The sequence below is a fragment of the Kryptolebias marmoratus genome, linkage group LG1, assembly GCF_001649575.2.
Source record: "Kryptolebias marmoratus isolate JLee-2015 linkage group LG1, ASM164957v2, whole genome shotgun sequence".
NCBI classification, from domain to species: domain Eukaryota; kingdom Metazoa; phylum Chordata; class Actinopteri; order Cyprinodontiformes; family Rivulidae; genus Kryptolebias; species Kryptolebias marmoratus.
This window is the reverse complement of record NC_051430.1, coordinates 10,874,264-10,885,002: the sequence shown is the minus strand read 5'-3', so window position 1 is coordinate 10,885,002 and position 10,739 is coordinate 10,874,264. Positions and strand designations below refer to the sequence as shown.

The 10,739-nt window shown below is 36.5% G+C and overlaps 1 pseudogene; it reads right to left on the bottom strand.

Annotated features, from left to right (window-relative positions):
- Positions 1–1,334: 1,334 nt before the first annotated feature.
- On the bottom strand, positions 1,335–9,087 carry LOC108234942 (annotated as a pseudogene).
- Positions 9,088–10,739: the final 1,652 nt, after the last annotated feature.

The window sequence follows — 10,739 nt, the reverse complement described above, 5'->3', positions numbered from 1 at the left end:
GAAAAACATAAATGATATTTTGTATCACCATGTAGTGGAAGTGTGCCAGGTTACTATAAAATTAATTTTGTAATAAATATGGATTTTTATCGATTTTAGTTGTTTTGAAAGGTTACTGAAGAATGTTTGGGATGAGAAATGATGTTCCTAAATTTGTATTAAATATTTTTACTGTTAGATAAACACACACAGGGGAAATAAAATTGTAGTCTCTGTCTTCAGCAAAAAAGAAAAAATGAGAAAGTGACAATGTTAGGTTCATCAAAATAACCACACAAGAAACTGTGGTCAGTATTTTATTATCCCCCTCTACTGAAAGGTGAAGAACATAAAATAATCCTAATCTAAAACTCTGCACACCCCAGCAGGCAATATGCATTCCTTCAAGAAATGCTAGGCCTTTGATTTTTAAGAAGCAAGCATCCTGGGTACAATCATAACAGGAAGTACTGCTGAGGTCTGAAAAAATGCAAATTTGAAGTGTCCTTAAGTTTGAATATTGGTTTTTGCCTTTTTCTTTGGTTAAAGAGTGCCTGTAAGTGACTGTGAGCCAAGCAGAATAAAAGAAAGTGTGAGATAACAGAAATGTATGTACCTATAATCTTGAGATGTGCCTCATGGCTAAAAGAACACGAGCCCAGATACAAGCTGCTAAAATCAACTATATGGCTGGGCTTAGCCTTATAGATAAGGTGAGGAGCTCCATTTTTCAGGGGGAGCTTGGAGTAGAGCTGATGCTCTTCCTCATCATCAGTCAGCTGATGTGGTTTGAGTGTCTGATTAGGATTTCTCTTGGGCATGACCACTGAGAAGAGACCCCAAGGCAGACACCAGAACTAGCTGGAGGGATTTTGTATCCTCTCTGGCAGGTGGACACCTTGGGATCCTCTAAGTAAGAGCTGGAGACTGTTGGTGGGAAGTGTCTGGGTTTCCCTCCTGGATCTGTTACCATCACAATCTAACCATAGATAAACAGCAAATGGTTGGCTGTATGCATGGACAAATGGGTGGAGGAATAGATGTCCGACAGGAAGCAAAAACAATCTTAAAGGTTGCTTGAAGTTGATAAAAGATATAAAACTATAGCAAGGGGCTTCCTGGAGTTTATGTTCAAAGTTTAATAAAAGAAAAATAAACCTGCAGCCAGAGAACTCACTGGAGTTCAAGAAATTAAACAAATGGGCTCTATACATAAAAGTCACTAAACAATGCAGCAACTTAAGCCTCATTAAAGGTGAGATTATTCACACAAATGTATGCATCCATGAGTCACTGCAGTTATACATAAGTACTGTATAGGCTAAATTATATGAAAAGATTAACTAACACAAGTATACTGTATGTAGACATAAATTTATTTGTATCAAGTATCATAGATAAAGACTTGCTCAAATCTGCAACAACAAATAAGCTTTTTCTTTTCCAACCTATTACTCTCACTTCTTTTGAGAAACTCTTGTGTTTAGTTGTTACATGTTACTCCAAATGTCCTGTTGCTTGATCTAGTTTCTCAGTGTCTTGTTCGGCGATGTTCCAGCAGATCAAATGTTTTCTGCTGCAGTTAATTAATCATCACTGACTCTTTTCTCAGTAGCCGGCTGCTTTCCCATTTTTCCTGGTGTCAGACACTGCATAGATGCAGCCACAGTCCTTCTCAACAGCATTAACTGCATTGTAGAATCTGGTTATTTTGTGTCCCCAACCTATAAGATGTTGATTTACAATCTGAGGAGCAAATCAAGATGGAAATCTGATGAGACAAAAGCAGTAAAATGTGGATTTTGACCATAAAAATACTCTAAATGTTTTACCTTATCCCACTTTGGTTCAAACATCACTTTATCTTCAGGGTCAACAAAAATAACAGGATCATCAATCGCCTCCTTAAGGCTTTTTTTAAACCAAAGGTGGTTGATGAGCGTCTGCAACAGAAAGGACAATCAATATTTTAATCTGTCAGATGAAAAAGTGATGATTATAGACTGTGGACATCATGAAGATAATGCTGGTCATAACCACAGTGAAGGGAATTTAGTGTGCAAAAAGAATAATTAATACTCTTATTGTGACAGTCACATACTGAGGCCATCGCAGTCGTGATAAAACTTGCACCAGATGCTCCAATCACAAGGGTCTTCGACTTAGACTTCAGCACAGAGGGGGAGAAGGAGGAGGGAGGTTGCTCCCCTGTGAACATAACAGAGGCCATGATTGCAGGGTGTGTGCCAAACAAAAAGTTTAATAAAGTCTAGAAAGGTATTTCTGTTTGATTAAGACTTTTTTCAACCTAACAAAGAAGACCAAAACAACAGAGTATTTTCTTCAACTAATTTAGATGTGATGCAAATTAAAAGGCATCACAGAACTTACATCATCTCCCGATATAAAAATACAAAACAAAATAATAAAAAATAGTGGGAAAAAAATAAATACACAAATGGCTTGCCATATATAATTTCAAAGCCCATAGTTTATGAACAGCTTGGTTTGCCACACATACACCTCTTCTTTCTCTTTGCTGCTGCTGCAGATGAAGCTTTTCTACTTCCAGGCCTCTGTGGTTTTCACACAATAATATTTTGCGTTATTTTGTTTGTGCGATACCCTCAAATGTATAATCACATTGTTGTGTAAATTTATGTTTATTTGTTGTGAAAGAAGGTCCCATCTCTATACGTGATGTACTGACTTGTACTGAGGTGGGGTTGTAGGGGCAATTCCCATAGTTCACCAGCAGAGAGAGAGTTGCTTCCAAGGTGTGCACTGGGTGTGGAAGTCGGCTGCTAGCTCAGATCAAAGCCTGCTTGCTAAAATACCACATTGCATGTGTCTTCTTTATTCTTTCCTGTAAAAATACAGGTTAGTAGCATGGGTTTGTTGGATTCAGATCACTCCTAAGGTTATAAGAATCCCTTATGTGCTAAATGTAATAACATTTATGTCTGAAAGTAAGTTTTCAGTTACAAAAGAAGGCCAACTGTGTCCTGCACAAGGTAGACACCAGTGGTGTGTATTGGCATAAGATGGTGGCTTCCGCATGTTTTATTTTGTTTAGATGTGAGTCCAAAGTAAGTCTAACTTTTAAAAAACGGAACTGAATGTGAGTACATACACTGACAAGGTTTTATGACTTTCTATGTTAATAATTCAGTTTAAATGTATTGTTAGAGAAACAAAGTATTGTTGTGTTTGCTAAAGACAGATGTTTAAAATGTTGCTCTTTAAAGTTGTTCCGTAAATTGCTAGGAAAAGCAGGTAAATTGTAGTACTAAATATGCTGTATATTTCATGCTTAAAGCTGTAGTATAACAGAGTGAAAGGAATTATTTCTTTATAGCACAGTGGACCAAGAGTTTAAAACTGCAAATTGGTGAAACGTAATAAAAATTATCTATATATATTATATATCTTGTGAATCAGAACTGAGAAGTGTAATGTTGATGAATATGATTTTTCTGTTAGTAAATGAAATCAGAGCCTACCTGCAAACAGACAACATCACATGTATCTTCTTTACTCTTTTCTGCAAAAATACAGACCGTTTGGGAGGCCTGTAACATTTGTTGACCAGTTTGATAAAATTTGATCGTAGAAAATAGCTCTTTAATTTATTTGGTTTTAAAGTGCCTTTTGCAGTTTTTCCTGTTTCATATGTATTTTTATTCCCTTGTCTTGGTTAAAGGTTTTTGAAAACTAGGTCTCAAATGCAAGACCCAACAGCTTATTAATGCAACTAATGCTACATTTACCTTTATTCAAGTTTTGCTCCTTTGCACAAAATGTTTTGAAAAGAAAATTATATTCAAAGTGTTACATTATTGCTAGTTTTACATTTGAATATTTTTGTAAAACATTGCCATATATATTGTGTCACAATAAAGCCCTAAAACACTGTATCATTTTTGGTCCCGTTGTCCAGCTCTAGTTGCACAAACTGTACAAGAATTGTTTCATATTAATTTATGATTACCGGGTGAGATATTGACTCTGCCACAAAAGTCAGCCAGTTGGTTGTTGAGGATGACTCCAGTCTGTGAAGAGTAGATCTTGGAGCCAAATCTGTGAAAACAAAAAAAGCTGAACTTGATAGAATAAATCTAGCCACTGCAGCATTAAAGCTCTCTGTGCATTTGGAACATTTTAGAACAAAACTCAGCTTCCTTGCTGTGCTGTGACTGGCATATTTTATTCAAATATCCTCTTACAAAAACATTTAACTATGTTAAAAAGAAAGATTATAATATTCTTTGAAGGAATGCATATTGCCTGCTGCCTTGTATGCCAAAGTTTTAAACAAAGATCTTGTGTGATCTATTTGTGCTCAAACTTTGTGATGGGAAGGTCTTATTGTCCAACCCATAATGCAGCTACTCAGCTAAAACTACACCAAATTTTAATGTCATGTCTGGGCAACTGACTCAGTTGTAGCCATTTGGATGTTTGAAAACTTAGTTGTGTCAGCCATCTTGAATCAAGTTAATCAGTTGTACATGCACATCCAATGGTTATGTTCTGAGAGTTTCATAAAAACCCAGCATCTGTTTCGTGAGATATTTTGCTAACAGACATGTCAGCATGTATGCAAAAAAACAAAAGGCTCCACACACAGACAATTATACGATTGCTAGTCTCTTGTGGAGAGCAATAAACATGCACAGGATGATTTCTATAGACCTGTTCAGATACTGACACACGATTGATGCTGCTTGTAACAGACACAGCAGATCCATCTTCAGCCAGCACAGACACATGGGTGGTACCACCAGAGACAGGCGACCTGCTGGGGTCATCATCAGTCTGGGAGTCAGTCGTATTCAGGGGGATGTTGTAGTCAATAAGAGTTATGTTGGTTTTGATCTTGGCCCGTATCTTGCTAGCAAAGCTATCTTCTGTCAAAATTCTTTGTCTGTGAGCAGAGAATAAAAACCACAGAAGAGAAAAAGAAATAACTCTTGAAAAAATGAATCAGGGCTACATTTCTGAAGAACTGACAGCCTGTTTCATATTTTTTATACTGAAAACCCAAATCTTCACTACATAAAACAAAGAAAACAGTTTAAGGTGGTTCAAGCTTTATTAAAATCCGCTCAGTTGTTCAAGAGATAATTTTTCAACATGGCAGAAAAATTACGCATTTTGCACAAATTTTGTTTGCAGCATTGTGTAATACTCACATCTTCTGATACAAACTTTGGATCCCGAATATATTTCTTTAATCTATTGGCAAATTTAAAAGCTTCAGCATAGAGATGATAAAAATGTGTCTTCTCCTCAAAAGATTCAGGTGCTGAATACATTTGATACTCTGGAAACAAAACACATTAAAAATTTCATTTTTGTTTCATCTCATTTTTAAAGGTTGGTCAAGGGTCATTTTTGGATGACACTAAAACTAACACACATCACCAGAATTACAATTAAAATGTCAAAATGCAACTTTCAGTAAAAGCATTAGGTTGGACAGCCATATTGAACACATTATTTTTTTTGTTTTGTTTTGTCATTTGAAAGTGTAAAGAAACTGCAGCACTAATGTCTGTGTTCAGCAGGAACCTTTCAGGATGTTGAGGACGAGGCTGAGGACAGCTCCTCCTGCAGGGGGTGGGGGTATGTACATCTGGTACTCTCCCAAAGGGACAGTCCATGCATCAGTCACATTAACTTTATACATTGCCAAGTCCTGTAGAGTGAGGATTCCACCTAAAACAAACAAACAAAACAAATCCTTCATCCTGAGTGAAACAGAACAAAACTCATATCACCTGCACAAAAATTACAACCTTTGATGGATCTGGGTAGCTCACTCAAGAGTGTGAGTGATTCAAATCATTTGATAAAATCCTTCTGATCTTACCTGCCTGCTGTACATCATGGACTAAATCCTCTGCTATTTTCCCACTATAAAAACTGTCTGCACCATTATTTGCAATTATCTCCAAAGTGTCAGCCAGTTTCTCAAATTTCACTGTGCCTCCAATTTTAAGCAAGTTTCCCTTCTTGTCTGAAAATAACTTCCTAAAAGGACAAACAAAAAGAGAGAAAAGTGAAAAATGTAAAACAGCTTATGTTTTTTATTGGCATAGTAAGTCAGGTTTTCTTCTGTACCATAGGGCACGGGTCTCGTCTGTGTTTGGGATGGATGGGATGGAACTACCCTGAACCTCAGGAATTTTGATCCCCTCTCTGGCCAGTTTGATGGTCGGCTGGAAGAGAGTGGCCCACGGCAGCTTCCCATAAAGCTTGTGTGCAGCTTCATAACCTCGAATTTCTCCTGGAACCCCAATCCATTTGTTACCTGAATGGAAGAATGAAGAAACAATCAATGCAGAAAAATAAGCTGTGAATTCATTCAGTTATTAAATATTTTGGGGAAAGAAATTCATCAAATTCTCTCAGCTTTAACTTAAGTAATCATCATCTCAAAAAAAAAAAAAATCGAAGTACTCAGAGAGCCCAAACCTTCACCAAGGTCATAGAAACAATAAAAAAATAGTGTGATCTGAATCGTGATTCAAATTGCCATCAAAATTTTGTCCAGTTTTTTCCAAAGATTTTATCTAAATCTGTTCATTGGTTTTATGTTATTTTGCTAACAAGTGGACAAACAAAAAACAGACACAACCAAAAACATAACCTGGAGGAGGTAACAAAGGGTTCACTGTACCCCTTCCTATTTATCTTGACAATTAGGATTGTTGGGGCTGTGCTTTGAGAGAGAGAGAGAGAGAGAGAGAGAGAGAGAGAAGATACGTCCCGTTGCTTCGGCTGCTTCCCTGCACATCTTTCTTTCTGGCTGGTCTGCAACGAGGCATTTGGTTGTGTCTGTTTTTTTGTTGGTTCTAGATTCAATACTTGCTATACTTCAGCTAAAGGGGAGTGCTAATTTATTTTGTTGGGTGTGTGGGTATAAATCAAGTTATTTTATTTATCTTAGTATCTGCTCCATGTTTTATTGTAGAGCACCTGGTGCAGAAGGATTGGGACTTTGATGTGCACTGACGAAAGTATGATTGTACCGGGGAATCAGGCCAACGATTCTACTTCCATTTTCTCTGATCTGGAATCCTGGCACTGATCTTTGCCAAATGCAGAGGGGACAAATTGCCTTTGCCGATATTCCATAGTCATCTCTCCCTGCTGGTGTGGAGTACTGAGTGACTGGTTGTCAATTGCCTTTTCAGTGAACTACTGCATGTCTTGTGAATTGAGCCCTTGTAACTGAACAACTTGGACCATTCTTTTGTGTGTCTATGTAAAATCTGTCTGCTATTTAAAAATCTCCTTGCAATTTAATTTATTTCAGCTATTTAAAACTCTATTTGAACTTCTGCTGTTTATAGCATTTTAAAATTTTATATTTAAATAACAAAAGTTTAAATTTGCAACAACTGTCTCTCTAGTCTTCACTGTGTTTGTGTGACGGGAAAGCTGAACCAAATTCATGCATAAGCAACATGAGGTTGAGACATCACCACCAAAATGTAATCATTTGTTTGTTGTGTCAACTCCAACATTTCCCACAGAATTTCCCACTAAGGGACAAACAAAATAATTTTATTCTAATCCATTCGATTAAATTATTCAAACAAAAAGTAAAAAAAATAGAGAACTCCTATGAAAGCAATGAGGACCCCCTGCTTGTGGTCAACAAATAATGTGATAGCCTGTCAGACTGTCTAAAAAGGCTCTGTGTTTACCAACTTATCAAGAGTGTTAAACCTGTATAACAATAGCTGGTGAGAAACATAGCAAGAAAAACGAGAAAGGCTTCCTGCATAAATCAGAAAGCAATTGCCTGTCAACATGCCAGAGCAGTGAAGTACCTCTTTGTTCATTGCAAAGCGTTGAATAAGCGTATAGCAGACCAGATGTCACTTTTGAGGGCACAGTCTCTCTGGAGTTGATGATTTTCACATTACCTACAAAATGAATAAATATGGTTAATGAATTCTTATTACTTCAGTTGTAGTAGACACATGAATGTGTTTGTTACCAGAGCTGTCCATCACTGTGAATATGGCACCCCCTCCGATCCCTGAACTCTGTGGGTTTATAACAGAAGTGCACAGAAGAGCAGCAATTGCTGCGTCTACAGCTGAGCCTCCTTGTTGGAGGATGTCCCTGAAAAGTTCACATTGATCACAATCAGTGTTAATCAGTTGATTGCTGGGAAATTTTGTGTCAGCTTTGGTAGTTGCTGATAAGACCCAAGAATGAAGACGTTCATAAGCACTTAATTTTTATTAATAATTAATATTAATAAAATCAAAAAGGATGGCATGGCAGCAGGCAATGTAACAAAGAAAACACAAGGAGTCCAAATAAACCAGGCAGGGAACATACCATTATGACAGAATGAGGACTGGGAGAATAAGTGGGCTGATGAGAAAAGTGACTGCAGCTGAGACAAGAATGGGGAGCAGTTATGAGAAGACAGGCAGTAATGAGGAATAGACTAATTAAGGGAAACAATCTAATGGCACAGGGAAACACAGGAGAACAGAGCCAAAACAAAGACATCTCAAACATATAAAAACAAGGGAACACAGAAAAACACAATAACAAAAGTAATAAAACAAAAACAGCAAATGACAAACACCCAAAAACTAACCAAAAACTGAACTTCTGTTTTGCATGTATGCAGTTGTTCCTTGTCAATTAAAGGCTAAACAATACATATTTACATTTATATATATTTATTTATATTATTCTGAGCAGGTGTTTAAAAAAAGATTGTCAAATCTCAGACAAAGCATTAGAAACCACAAGTTTTAGGTTTACCAATGTTGAATGGCATGTGTAATAGTATAAACACCCTAAAAATAAAACTACATAAGTAAATTAAAGTTTTTAAAATCAGTATCACCACTCACCTTCCAATCTCTGAACATGTCTCTGAATCTGCAGCCACAGCAGCTTTTCCATAAGTGCCCTGTGGGCATTTGAGACGTTTATATACAACTACACACAGAACTACGGTAACAGCTAAATGTAGGCTTAAAGCCAAACCAGTTTTGCATTTTGGCATAGCTCGTCCCTTCAGTGATTTCAAAGAGATAAGTAAAGGTTCAATTTCTTCTGTTGAGAATGTCTCGTGAGAAATAAATTTGATCACAAATAGGCGAAGACTGCCCCAGCTCCACCTCCTGCTTAAAATGCACAGAAAAAAAATTAAACTGGTTTTGACGGCAGTTAAGCTTTAAAACGTGGGAAACTCATTCTGAACTCCAAGGAAACATGTAGCATTAACAAATTTATAAAAAATAAAGCCAGTGTAATCCCCCTTCATGTGGGTTTGTAAAAACACAGACCATAATGTTTCGGTTTTACTTGAAATCAGTTAATGACAAACATTTTAACTATTTCTAAGGTTAAAATGAAGCGAGGACTTTAACCAGATGTGGTATGTACTTTAGAATGTGTTTTCTCCTTCCACAACAAATGTTAAGTCTTTGAATGTTGTTATATTTGTGTTGTTGGTTTCATCTGGCCATGAAAAACATATATCTATTGTAAAATTTATAGTTATGAATGTTGTTGTAAATGATTGTCCTGAATAAAGAATGACAGCTTCTCCTTTGCTTGTTGTTCAAGGAGTCTGAAAATTTAGATCGAAGTTGACTCTTTAATATATGATGATTAGTTATAAAATCATCACCTAACAGGCTTACATGAGAGAAATCCTATTTTCAAAAAACTACTTTTTTAAGTAGGACTATTTATTTTTGATCAAATTTTTATGGTTTACTACTCTAAAGATGGTTTTTGGTTGATTTAGTTTGGGTCATGGGTGAACAGATGTATCAGGTGTGTAAGACTACAACTCATGCCTCCTTGTCTGGACTGTGGATTGTCACAGTTTGGGAGAAGTAATAAATTTAGCCATACGCCTAGAAATGACAGCTGTTCCATACGTAATAGGATATCTGTCTGTATGAGAACAGGCTTTTCCAATATATCTGCCAATTACCTATGAAGCCCACATTGTTTTCAGGACAGAACCTAGACACCCAGCAGGTAAACATGTGAACATGTATCTAAACATGTTATTGCTGGTCAGGTGGGGAGAAGAAAATTACAAAGTCTAATATTGTTTTTGCAGTGACCAACTGGCATAATTACTCAGCATAATTACCAATGATTTGAATATTGATTTTACTGTGATTTAGACTGTGGTTTAACTGCTTAATTTTCAACAGGAAACTTCAACTTTAGGAAACAGATAATAATATAATTCAGTCAGTTTTTCTTGTATTGTGCTAAAGTTTGTTGTGGTTGTCTAAAAGTAATTCATGATCCGTTCTCCAGGCGCATTTTGCAGGATCTTTGCTTAGAACTGCAGCCCTAACTGTTGAAGTCAACTCTGTTTGGCTTTTAGCAAAATATCTCATAAGCCAAGGAATGGATTTTAATGAAAGTTTCAGAAACTATTCACTAGATGTTCATCGAGAAATTAATAACCTCTGATGTCAACTTGATTCAAGATGGCCACCCCAGCTAATCAACAAAAATGGCTATATCTCAGACTATTTTAGAGATATTTAGATAAAATTTGATGTGGTTGCTGAGAGTCATTCAGAACACGAACCCTGAGCCTCACACTTTGTTTTTTGTTTTTTTAAGTAACATCAAAACAGCTACAACACTGTCATTCTCAACATAAAATAATCCTAATCTAAAACTCTGCACACCCCAGCAGGCAATATGGATTCCTTCAAGAAATGCTAGGCCTTTGATTT